Here is a 13,830-nt window from a genome sequence, read left to right on the forward strand (position 1 = left end):
TACAAAAGATATTTTACTGTGTACAATCACCGACATGTGTAAGCTTTTAAGGTTTGTTTGTCGGAGCTCGACATAATAATATCCGTTGCTGTTTTAGCTATTTTTAAAGCTCCTAAAGCTGATAATTGAATCATTAAGAAGGCTGTCGATAACAGGATTATCGTGCTTGCTAAAATAACGGGACACTTAAAGACATAAAACACAACTTTGTGATAGCTTTGCCGTAAAAGATTCATTACTGAACTCTTCAAAATAATTAAAACATCAAAAAGTTACGTCCTTATAAAATGGAAAAATGAACTGTTACCAACTTGAACGGCTCTTGTGTTTATCGGGGCTTCAAGTTGCACAATGTTAAGTATTAAATATAGAATTTTAGTGGTTCGTAGCTTCCTGCAAAACTAAAAAAGGAGTAGTAATTCGTTTTAATCGATACTCGAACAAGAGCGGAAAAATTCCAGTGTTGTAATTAAACAAGAATGTTCCGAATAAGGGGGTGAGGACCCCGTTTTAGAGCTCGTTAAGATTTATAAGTGGCCGGTTGTGAAAAGTAATAAGTCTGTGTCATGTTGCTGCAACAAGTACGGGGGCATAGATCACGCCCGGAGTCCCGCAGTCCACTGCTACGCCTCGCCTAATTAAGGGTGTTAACGCCGCCACCCTCGATTCGTCACATTTCCAGACCTTTTGTTGCTCTTTAATAAACACCGGCTCACTAGGTGTCACGTTCTCTAAATATTGTCCTGTCTAAGGGCGGGTTGTTGAACCCACTCGCTTTGTCAGGCATAAAAGTGGTTTTTTTACTATCACCCGAATGTTTACCGTTTAACTTTTAAATGCTGTATTAAAATATGGGCCATAACTGGACAAATGTGCGCTTTTACGACGCCACTCGGCGATTGTTTTACGGTGTTCATGTATAATTAATGAGGTTTTATGGCTGGATCACTGGAATTGACTTTGAATACCAGTAGGTAAGAATGTCCATAAAGTAATACTATAAAAACTCTTCCTCCATTCGTCACATTTCTTCCATTCGACGCCTTAAGTATTCCATTATGGGCTTTTAAACGGTTAAAAGGTATTTTTACATTCATTTCTATTAGTCGGGCGTCCTTTAAACATTTAAACGGCCAAAAAATGGAGATTAAAATAAAAAAAATGTGATCGGAAACATCTGCGTTTGAAGCAAACAAAAGCTGTCAAGGATGGAAGACGAGCTTTCGCGATGCCATCTCGATTGTTTTATTTTATCGGCCAAAAAAGAAAGACCCCCATTAACTTTCAGCAATCGTATTGTTTCTGATAACAATGTGCGCCTCTGCAGGACGTTTTCTGTGTTCAGATCGACCGATAACGTAACGATTTTAATTACGCCTCAGATATGTTTTTTTTTTTTTGGTTTGAGGATTATCCAATAAATGTGTGTCTTAAGGTGTCACTGTGACGTGATTTTAATTGAACTGTCGCTTGTTTCATTTTGGCCATTGATCTTGCAGTCATGAAACATGGTTTGTGCCATTGAATTGAATTAAAAACGACCCGCGAGACTGGTGACAGATGCGACAAGAAATTATACAAAACAATTATACAATGCAGCCAATTTGGTAATTAAATCCTCAACATTTACGACTCGTTGATGTATTAGAGCTGTGCGCAATAAAACACCGCAAAAATAATCGTCGGCTTTGGATGTTAATTAGTCCTGCAGGAGATTATTACTCGTTGCTCGAGTTTTAATTAAAAACTAGTTTATTATCGCCGGTACCTGAATAAATTACAACTTTTTCTGACCGGTACTCCATCAATAGGTCCGGGCAAGCGTACCATAAAATCACAAACAGCCCCAACAAAGACGCCATCAAAATATTAATACACAACCTGTATTTGATGTTGTTGTCGGTACGTGGAAATCGACGAGATCATTTTCATTTCCTTTCGCCCGGCTACATCAGATGGATCCTATTTATTAAAGCAGATGAAGCAGCTTTTGTTACGGCGTGCACAAAGCCCGATGCAAATAATAAAAAAAAGCGGCCCATCATTGTTCTCGTACAGGATGACATCGTATATATGTTTTAATAAACTCGACGGGAGTTCAAGTAGCGACATGTCATTTAGTTCGAGTCGCTGAATTATGAGGCTTGGGGGCGTAAATCGGGTGCCGCCGTTTTGTTCACGTTTCGCCTCTTCTATCTTTGCGGAGGATCATCGATGTGTTTTCACGCATTAATGTTTAATTCGGGGTCTTCATCAAAACGATAAAACGAATCAATCGTTCGGTGGACGACAACAATTTAACCGGTGATGTTTTAGAATAATAATTATCGCCGTACCTAATTTGATAGATAAACATATCACTGTCGGTATCAGTTTGGATGTTTTGCCAAGCACACAATCACACATGAAAATACATTGTGTCCAATAACAACGCAATTGTAGTACACAAATATTTTGATTGAAAGATAAATTAAATAGGATTTGAAGCCCGTTGTTGTTTTTAGGGGATAATTACAAAAATACAGAGCCATAATGAAAGAGTGACATTTATTTGACGGTTTTTGTGCGCTTACCTATAATAGTCCAAAGGGAAGAATTAATAATGGTGGATCACCATAACCATGATGAGAGAGATCTGAAACAAAATTACCAGTTATTATACAGCAGGAAAGTGGGTCACCCTCTGGGCCGATTCCAGCATCCAGCAAAAAGAAACAAAAACAAATAGAGAAAAAGGCAATCTATTCAACGTCGTTTGAACAAAATCGGTTTTGAGCGTGTGACAAACGCTCAAACAAGACATCTGTTTGTTAATATAATTTAATAAACCCACTCACTCGTCGGGGCGGCCTTAAGAAAACATTTCTTTAGCATTTTATTCACGACAAGTATAAATATAAAAAGGGAATGTTTTTTGAGAAAGGACACATTGAATTGATTATCAATGACCCTTTTAAATGTATAATCAGGACGAGGGGAGGCGCATTCGCAATATTTCCGACGAATTATTCTTTCCCAAAGTCTTTTCGTCCTGCGAGCAAGACATTACCATAATACCCCGTGTGTATATAATATTTAACAACTCTCAGCGTACATTTCCACGGACGGAATCCTTCAGATTTTCGCATTTATTGCGTCGATATCGCCGCCGTCGGGGATCCGCGTTCGATATTTTCCTTTTCCATTTCGCAATCACTCTCCCGGACTAAATTATATTCAATTTCGGCGTGTGTATTTTTTATGCGTGGCATTATGTATAGCGATACGCTGTATAAATAAGAAAGTGCGACGGCGTAGTCGGAGTCGAATGTAAATATTAAACGTTTCACACCGAGGCGATAAAAGCTTTTGATTTCGTTGTTTGTTTGGTGCTGACACCAATCAAACTAACTGCAGTCTATGCCACAAATAAGAAACACTTTATTTCTTGTTTGCTCAGATATTCCGGTCTTCCGCGTTAAGTCCCACCTTCAAGACAAACTGGTAAGAAGGAAATCTCTCTTACTAGTTGGTTGGTGATTATTATTCATAATTGTTCTTGTCGTGATGTTTATGCCTCTGTCAACTGACAATAAGTGTCAATAATAAAAGATGACAGTTATTTTAGTTTCAACGACTTCCTTTAACTTTTTCTGGACAATTTTTAGGGAAAGAATCAAAAATAGTCACTATCATTTGTTTAATAAATAAAGTTTTTTGGATAGTTTTTAACTTACGTTAATAATGTCATTATTAAAACATTTCTTGTGGTTCTAATTGTTGGTTAAAAAAGAGTAAAAATACAAAATTATTTATATAATTATTTATTTTCTACTTAAACACTGCTTAAATTCAGTCTTAAACAAAATAAATTTAAAGAATATACAGTATATTATTAATTATTAACTTAAAAAATGTTCATATTTTGTTGTAAATACCACAATTCATCTAAATTTGATATTTTTTGATGTTTTAATCGGGTTTTCTTGTCATTTCACAAGTTTTCAATTGGATTTAGCTCCGGATTTTGATCTGATCATTCGGGAACCTCAACATAATTATCCTTTAAGCAATTTTGAGTACTATAAATTATTATCATGTATAAAAATCGATGTAACTGATGAATTATGGTGGACAAATGGTTCTGTCATATCTTTATGCATGAAACATTTCATTTGATCAATAATTTCCTGTAATAGTCCCATATTATGTCAAGAAAAGGGATGGGATAATTTAATTCATGTTAGTTAATATGTGGAAAAGGTGTAAAATTTGCTTTGAAGAATATAGTATTTCTCCAAAATCTGGTACTTCTTCAACCTAGATTAGAAAATGTCCATTTGTGTCTTTAAATTATTAATACATCAAATTTTAAACACATCCTCAACAAATATTTTTTAAATTTGGTCAAATTTTTTGAAATAATTGTCAAAAAAATTCCGAAATCTCTTTAAAATAAACAAAATTAAGGTGTTGAATGGACCAAACCTTAACATTAAGTAGATTGTAAACAGTATAATGTAAGTAAAACATTTTTTGTACAGGCTTTAATGGTCTTAGTTGTTGGGGCTCCTCCAGACGTTGCGGTGCAATAGTTGGTGCTGGGAATGGACGTGACACCGCTGCGGTCCTCTCCGACAGCCATTCATAAAACGCCACCGGAAATCACAAAAGCATTTTGCATCCGATCCGGTAAACAATTCCTAATAAACGACTTCCATTATATCGGCGGCGTTTCACCTGAACGCCGAACATATTTCATCGCGTCCGAGGACAGATCTCGATTAGACGCCGCCGGAATGTTCTGGGTGTTTGTTAAATAGACTGGGCGGAATTCAATTGTACATCTGATTAATTAATCAGCGCCGTCTATATAGTATTATTCGATGCTTTCCGGAATTTCCCCCAGTAATTAAAGATTCCAGCGGTTTTGCGCCGACAATCCTTAGTTTCCTCGCCGTCTCCGGGCCCGACCACCACGTCCAACAGCCCAACGACCGCCACTGCTGTGTCCCTTTTTTCGGACGTCCCGACCGGAAGCCCGCACGCTAATGAAAAATGGCGGCTTTCAATTAATAAAAACCGAATTGGTTTCCGAATGCACCTGGGAGTCTAATTGCCACAATAAAAATATTCAGTTTGGACGACGAATATTTATGGTGGCGGAAAAAATTCGCGCCTCGGGGACACGTGCACGTTCATAATGAAAAATAAACTAGGAAAATGCACCAATTATGTTTAATCGAAAATGTTTTTGCGGTATTCCATCGGATGTTCCCTGTGTATAGTAATTGCCCACGCCGGAAATGTCTGACTATTTTTTAGAAGGGACCACTTCCTGGTGGACGTTTACCATCAAATCAATTAACATAACTAACGTAGATAACCATCAGGATTGATTTGTCAATCTGGACTTGATATAATTATTTTATTGCCGTCTTAGGATCAACTAATGAACGACAAAAAACCTTAACTATACGTATTAAGTACTGTTATGAAGATTTTTATCTGTGAAGAAATAAAACAATTCCTGACTAATTATTGGGGGGCTCCTCAGATTAACCCATTATTAAGTTTTGTCATTATCTTAATTATGTTAATAATACACCGTGCTTGGGGTTATAGTTTTTATGTCAACCAAAGTGCTGCTGTAATAACACATTTTTTTAGATTTCGATACGCAATTATAAATTCTTAGGGTTTTTCTCCGTCTAATGACAACAGAAATATCATTAGTCCCTCGTCGAATCTACATGGAATATTTCGAAAGATTGGAATTTCTTATTGGAGGTATTATTAAATTGTTCCAGAAGGTAAAACATACAAAGAACGAAGCGTGCAAGCGTCATTATTAAACGAAGCTTCGAAGGATTTTTATCTAATTATTTAAGATGTGCTTTTCAATCCTTAGAACAAAGGGGCAAAAACTAAAAATAAAGTTGCACTACAGAAGCCTCCATCAATATCGAAGTAGAGCAAAGAAAAAAAAAAAACAAAAAGTAAGATATCAGATTCAACAAACGTACGAGTGCCTTATTTATTCATAATATAAAATTCAAATAGAAACGTCCAGGTAACGATAACAAAAGAAAACAGAGTGCATTAAGCATAAAGAATCCAATCCCGGGGAAGAAATGCTCTTGGTTTCCCCGTGCGGCAAACAAATAAAGAACGTTCTTAAATTGGTGATCCCCTATAAAGGACGGACCTATTCTTTAATATTACATCCTTCCAATACCAAAACTAAAAATAACCTCGGGTCCGCAGTGTCCCTTTATCCTCTCCAGTCGTTGCAATTATGTAATTTCATGAGGCCCCGGGACGAGATTAAACTTTTATCGAATGCAGTCTCAGGCTGGAATTCCTGAACATCAAAAGAATCGATTTAAAGACATCAATCCACGAAATATCAGTTAGTAATTATCCTCTGTAGGTATAATGGAAAGAACAACAGGACTCGACGGCCAATCAATCAACCACGCCGGGGCCTGATTTGGTTGTAAGAAGGTTTTCTCCCCGGTTGTTAATATTCGCCGTGTGTATTAAATTTACGATCGAAAAGGAAATTTAACTGTTAGACTCGTTGACCTGCTTGTTCCGGCTAATATTTTATTCATTCCTGCTGGAGATGTCGTTTCCTTTTTTTATGGCTTCATAAAGATAGGCCAATTCGCCTTTGTGTTATCAATCGTTATTTTTCTCTAAACGTGACTTAAATATGGATACAGCCGAATTATACCGGAACTCTCCCTCGAGGTGCGGAACTAATCTTGGGCTCATCGACGTTTCCAATTTAATCCGTCGCAATGCATCATCCCCGTGACGTTTTTCGATTTTAAATGATGGAGTTGTTTACGTCTATACGTTGCAAATATTAATAATTTATTATTAAATTTAGGTACAGCATGTGTGCACACTCAGATCAATAATAAAAAGTATATTGGAGAAGGTCTTTAGCAATTCCAAGCGTTCCCATTGTAGCCGGACTTTCCATTTAAATGAGGGAGAAAAGACCGTTAAATTATACATTCAACAAACTAACCGGGCTCTATTTGGAACTATCAAATTAACAGGATAAAGTAAATCTACATGGAAACGAAATTGGGGCTTCTGAATAAATTTACCAGACACGGGTTTAATACTGGACAAGATACAACATAAAAACAATATTTTAGGCTTCAACCGAATTTGATTGACTCCCAAAGCCGGTAACCGTTATTACGTTGTCGGATTACGACGGTTGATTGTCGTAAACTTTACTTATTTGTGTTTTAAGACACATTTATCGATCGTCCACGCCCCCACGCCCAAATTACTTTATATACGACATAGTAAATGATATTAAATTATGTATCGAAAAAGTATTAAAGCTCGTGGATAAACAAATCCACTTCAATATCTTCCTCCACGGTATCCGGAATATAAATTAAAGGTAATAGGGCCGACCTGGATTCTGATGTTGTGCATTGATTTATATTGCCAATTACATTTCATGGAACTCTCTTTAAGTTGTCAAGAAAAATGACGTTATCCATACATGGATATTTGTAATGGATTTATTTAGTACAGTTAGATATATATCATTAATAAGTGACAGGTTTAATTATCGTGACAATAAAGCCTGACACAAATATCAGCAGTTTGTAGCAGTTTATAACAATGTGTTAAAGGTTGTAATTCCTCTAAAATAAAACCATAAATAGCTGGATTTGCCCCCCCCCCCCGGTTCTAAAATAAATCAATTGCAACAATAAGATTTTAGAGCGGTTTTGAAAATGGCCCAAAGTTGCTTTAGCCATAAATCCGGCAAAAATTACAGCCCCGCCAATAACCCAAGACTTATATGACTGTTATAGTTTTCCTTAACGTTTTTATGTTAGTGAAAGGTTCCTGATGTATTGCAGGACCTTATAAATTTTTGCTAGTTAATGATAAAAGGACTAATAATGGTCCAGTTTTAATACTTTCCGTGAGAAAGTTTTGGTAATAAAATGTCCCACGTTTCCACGACAGGCCATTAAATATATCATGTCATTAAATTTAACGGAGGGCACCGAAACATTGTAATGACTTTGTTTCAAATTTCACAATTGATGCCATAAAGAATCATCTTGATTCTTTATGGGATTTTTTGTGATGGCTGCTTAAATTTGAATCTGTTGATCAGATTAAGCATAATTGAATTTGATGGAGGGTCCTTTGTTGAAATGACCGAAACTAAATGTATAAATAAATCCGTGCGCGTCCAATCGTCAAAGGTTCTCTCGAAAAATTCCAGTCCTCGGAGCATAAAACAAACAATCTATAACGTGTCTTTGTTATCGGCGAGGCATACATTACAAGAAAGCAACTCAGTGGGAAATGTATCGTTATTATCAAACAGATTTTATTGAAAATGCTTCCTTTTGTTAAATGTACTATATACCATTTACTTTTCTTTTTATCGGAAAGGCTTTTTAAAGGATTTACGTTTATCAATGCCCCAGATATCTCGGAATGTATTACGGATGTTGGTCTGTATGCCGTTGATAAATAATCTAATAGCGATGACTAAGCAAAAGAACGAATTCCTTCTTTTCTCTACAGCAACGTCTTACACTAGTAATAGTTTCGGGCTTCAGGATATTAGCACCTTAACCTAAATAAAAAAATTATCTACTGTATGGCTCTTAAGCCGGAAGGACTTCCGTATTGATTCCAGTATGTTGCGCGAGCGCTAATAATATTTATGTGCTCCCGGAATTTTAAAATGTGCCGACTGAAAAGTCGTTTGCTTTATTTTCCAGGAGTTCCATAACAAGTTTCCGTATTTTACGGCGCACACAAACTTTCTTCTATTCAACTAAAAATGTTATGCTGGAAAGGATACGTTCGTATGGCTTCATTTTTCACTCCCCTTTTCACATTTCTGAGCCTGCTTATGAAACGTTTATAATTATTGTGTTTCTTGATTTTCCATTGACGTCCTTATTCTTAGGATCATCCCGAAATAATACTAAGGATTATCTTAACATGATTAATGCCCCATTATCTTAAAATCCATTTTTAGCTGAGTAATTAAGTTAAGGGAACGTTTAAATTCGTTCCCCCTTGAAAAAAATCAATCGTTACACGCGTAAATTTACAATTTCTTGAGTCGGATAAAAATGAATACAAAAACAGCATTGTATGTTCCCCCTGAAATCATTATGTATTCCTCCGTGTTCCTACATGCCTTTCGGTTTATTAATATATAAATATGTAAAAGCTGAAATGCGTCAGCACAAAACGCGCCTTAATTAATTTCCTAGTTGATTATTATGCGTAAGGCAAAAATTACACAAATAACACAACACAAATCATCAACCTCAAGATTAAACTGGCTGAATAATGGCTTACTTTTCTCGTGAAGGTAAATTCTATGTTAAATTACCTCGCCTTATAAGGATGTTATTTGTTTTGTGCACTAAAAAGTTAATTACAAAATCTTAATCTAGAACACACAGCAATTATTTACAGTTGTAAAACGCTGAATATTATTGTTGTGTGTCATTACAGGACTTTTACGAACAAATTATGTAACTAACATAAATGTTTCGTCCCGTCCCAACGTAAAATGTTAAACATGAACCGAACAAAAACCCCTTTCAATAAAGCTATGATTTGACAGTGGTGATGGAGGCGGCTGCGGCGGCGGCGGCGGCGGCGGCATTTTTTATTAACAAAAAGTCAATATCCCGTACATGAGTTAGGAATCCGGCTTACAACCAATGAAATGTTCCGACAAATAGTTTGTGCAAAGCTTTTGGCATTTCTGAAGGGTCTCTCGAAGATTTCGCCTCGCTCTGTCTTTTTATTTCGGGATAAAGATATATTAAGGACATCGTTGCCAGAGGATTATATGTCTTTGGGATAAACATTTCTGGGGGGACGTACGGTTTATGTGTACCGGGATAAATTCTATGCCTTTTAATGAAAAATCAAACGGGGAATACGAACGGGAAACGTGCGAGCTGAAAACTGAAATAGAAGCGGGTCGACGTTTCGTCGGACCTCACGCATGCAAAATTGTGTTGCTTTAGTTGTTCGCGTCGTTTGTCTATTAGCTACAAAGGGAAACGAAACTGACATTCGGGTCGTAAACAAAATTGTAATAGGCAGTTAAATATTTACGGTCCTAAGCGGATACATTGTAATTAAAATGTTAATCACAGATAATTTTTAAATGTTTGTTTATGGCTACGTTAAGAAATTATATTTATTATTACGTTGTGGGAAAGCTTTCTATATTTCCTTATGAAGCTATTGACAACAGCACGAAATAAATAATTTAGTGGGGCAGGAAGAGCGTGTCGGGGCAATAAAAAGCCTTAAACTCCTCAGCGTTTCCATAAAATTAAGCAAAGTATCCGTTATAAACTTAGCCAAATCAGTTTTTCAAACATAATTAAAATGCTTCAAACTTTAAAAGTGTCTAAAACATTTTCCAACACTCATTAACATTTAACTGGGGCCTAATTGAATAAAAATATCATAATTAGAACAAAAGATACCCTCTCATCCGTAAAGGAGTTTAATTAAAGTTCTTGTCCTTTTTCCCTTGGCTGCAACCTAAATTTATGTGGAATTAATAAACAAATTATTCGGATTAAAACTTAAAATAATTAGTGATCCTTAAACAATATTTTTCTTAAAAATACTTATATAAAATACAATAAAAAATTGATATTTTTACTTAAGTACAAAGTAAAAACTAATCTAAAATTGAATTTTCTTTAAAATATTTATAGAAAGTATGAAATAGGAAAAAGAAAGATTAATGAAATCTTTAATTTTATCAAATATTTATAAAAATAAAACCAAAAACAATTAATCTAAAAGTGAATCTACAATTTTCTTTAAAATATTTATAGAAAATATGAAAAAGAAAAATGAAAAATTAAAGAAAACTTTGATTTTACAAAATATTTATAACAATTAAATCAAAAAACTAAATAAAAACTGATATTTTTACAGGATAAAAGGAGGGAATTTAAAAGAATTGATGTTTTTATTCGAATTAAAACGTAAAAATAAAAAGTAGTGATCCGTTCACAATAAATTTTTAATTAGAATATCGAAGTGGATGAGCCGGGGACGATAAGAGTGTCGCCATTTCCTTAATGAAAACGGTTTTGACAAGTAATATTGTATAAGAAGGAGCCCGGTCCTGTAATCTAGCCGTCTAACGGAGACTGAATTAAAGATGGGACGATAGAGCCATTCTCTCGTGGAATTCTAAACAGTATCGATTTGGCAGGGCCCAAAACTAAGAGCACACATTACCTGGCAATCTTTCCTGCTTTTGTGGAATAGTTTCTCTGTCATTGGCTCTGTCGAATTTGTTTGCGTTGGTTGTTTATCCACGAAATCAAACAAAACTTGTCCACCAGTTCCTCTACTTATCCATCTGCCATTCCAAAATGCGCTCGGCAAACTTTTCCGAGTCCTTTATTATGTTTGTTCTGCAAATTGGAATGTGGTATTTTGTTAAGTGAAAAAGACAATCGGTCTCTTTGACGTCTCTCTTTCATCTTGGCTCGAGTTGTGCGGCCTTCGTTTTAATTTCATATTAAAACATCGTCAAGGACCAAATTAGAAACTGCAATATTAAAAGGGCCCTGAATAATTTTGATATGACAAGCCACCGCAGCCGGATGGAAGCCGGCCAGGCTTTAAATGTTTCATAAATTAAATGAACTCGTAAAAGACCTTTAGACGTTAATAACCCCGGATCGTTAAACTTTGTTTGCATTGTTCCAAGCCCTGTTTACTTTTTCTAGTCGCCAAATTTACCCGTAACTGTTGAACAAGTTTTTACCACTCGTTCGACTGAAGAGTTATTGAAAATCCTAATTTCTATTCAGCCAACTCAAGCCGGGAAAATAACTTAACGAGAATATCTGTTCCTTAACACATTTGAGAGCCGAGGTGGGATTTTATTCGTATTCAGCGAAACAAAACGGCGAGGATGTAAGTCGCTGATCCACAGAATCGTAGATCCCGGGTCCTTGGAGGGCCGACACGAGTCTCGACACATGTCCAAATGGAACCTCGGGGAACCGTTCACGGAGATCCGGTTTAAGCAAAACTATAACGCGGTTGCACGGGACACATTTTAATGGCGTATGCAGATTCGGTCGCTTTAATTTACCCCGTGCCGATTCTTTTCGTGCGACGAATTTCGAATGTAGCGACTATTAAGGGCATTTTATTAAAATAGTTTTGCGTTCGTGTCGCTCTTTCTAATTTAGTTGGTTAGTTTCTTTGTTTGTAGCGAAGAAAAATTGTGATATCTCTTAAAGTAACATTATTAAAGCCGGCTCAGGTTTTGATTAAATTTGTGCCCCGATAGTATGTTACACCGGGAAACGGCTTTATTAAATATGGCTTGTCGTTGAAGCCGTTCATGCCTCCACGACCTAATTCCCTCCGTCATCAGACTCTTTCAAATTAGGAAACAAGGCGAGGTTTTTGTGGGGAACATTCGGATGGATGTAAAAACGCTTTCAGACGTGTAGTGCCCTCGAATGGGGCCGCATTTAAAGAAAGCACGAGCGAAACAAAACATCTTTCCATAAATCGGAAAATGTTGAGATAATATATCGTCTTTGTGCTCGCACGGAAATCTATTTTCATTAAATTTAATGGTGCCCCCGGAACAACCCAATTTCCGGTTGTTGTTTTAAAAAATGCAGTTATTTGCAATAAAATAGGAATGTTGGTGCGTCGGCGGTACGTAAATTTTCGGCGCCAGGCGAGCGTAGAAGTGAGGCCTTGAATCCGGGGAGGGCTAATCTACCCCCCCGTTTTTATGCGGCAAAATCGATTCAAACAGCTTTCCAGGGAATAGTGTGTGTTCAAACAAATATAAATAAAATACACGCGCCGCGGACGTCGGGGCGAAACGAAAAAAAAAAACAGTTTATCGATCAATAAAAAAATGAATTCGCAGGTATATGCGAAGAAGCGGACGAAGTGGAGGAGGAGGAGGAGGAGAAGGAGGCGGCTTCATCTTGGCGCCGACTATACAGTGTCAGAACAAGCTGACATTGTAACAATGGCAATTCTCCCCAGCCCCCGTTTTCGGCGGTGGGTAGCGAACACCGTGCGGCGGCCGCCCGGCATAATAACTCACACAATTTCCGGTCCGTCCCCCGAGACAGAGCTAAGCCGTGGCACGTACGTCCCTGTACACGCCGGCCCCCACTATGATGTATTAAAATTTAAATCATTAACCGAGCCCCATTGGCTTAAGAACGGCATTAAAAGTTTTAAGATGTACTTATATTTTTTTTTTTGTTTTACGGTCCCGCGCCCCTTTTTTCCCCGGAGTTATTTGCATTTTCACTTTAACAATTTATAAATGCCGCCGCGCAAACTGCCGCCCACACGTACACACGCCAAAGTGAATGTCAAACAGGGGTTTTCGGTCCAATTAAAAAATATCCGGTCTGGACCAGACGGCTTAAATTTAATATTTTGATTTTTATTTTATCTTCATTTAGTACAATTTCTGACAATTAACTTTTATTTTTTTTTTCAAAAGGTTTAAAGAAAATATAATTATTAATAATTATTTTAATAAATTTTACTTTTATATTAAAGGAAAAAAACGATAAAAATACATTAAATAAATATTTTTAATCTTTTCTTTAAAAAAATCAGGATAAACAAAAAATAACACATTAAATTTGTTGCAAATTAAAGACTCAAATTAAAAATTTATGACTTTTATGTCAAACTTTCAAATTCTTCAATATTTTCCTTCAAAATATTTTTGTAAAATATAAAAATAAAACCAAAAAATTAAAAAAAAAAAACTGATATTTT

General features: G+C 36.2%; 1 protein-coding gene across 4 annotated transcripts in view; it reads right to left on the minus strand.

Moving 5' to 3' along the window:
* LOC109599301 (irregular chiasm C-roughest protein-like) overlaps positions 1 to 13,830 on the minus strand; it is an 84,421-nt gene that overhangs the window by 13,464 nt on the left and 57,127 nt on the right. For 3 of the 4 annotated variants that reach the window (XM_049963039.1, XM_049963040.1, XM_020015271.2), the window contains one exon: positions 2,574 to 2,635. The exons of the other annotated variant lie outside the window; for it this stretch is intronic. The gene's annotated coding sequence lies outside the window, so the exon portion shown is untranslated. The remainder of the gene's footprint in view (positions 1 to 2,573; positions 2,636 to 13,830) is intronic. 4 annotated transcript variants of the gene reach the window in all.

The sequence above is a fragment of the Aethina tumida genome, chromosome 2 (assembly GCF_024364675.1).
Source record: "Aethina tumida isolate Nest 87 chromosome 2, icAetTumi1.1, whole genome shotgun sequence".
Taxonomy (NCBI): Eukaryota; Metazoa; Arthropoda; class Insecta; order Coleoptera; family Nitidulidae; genus Aethina; species Aethina tumida.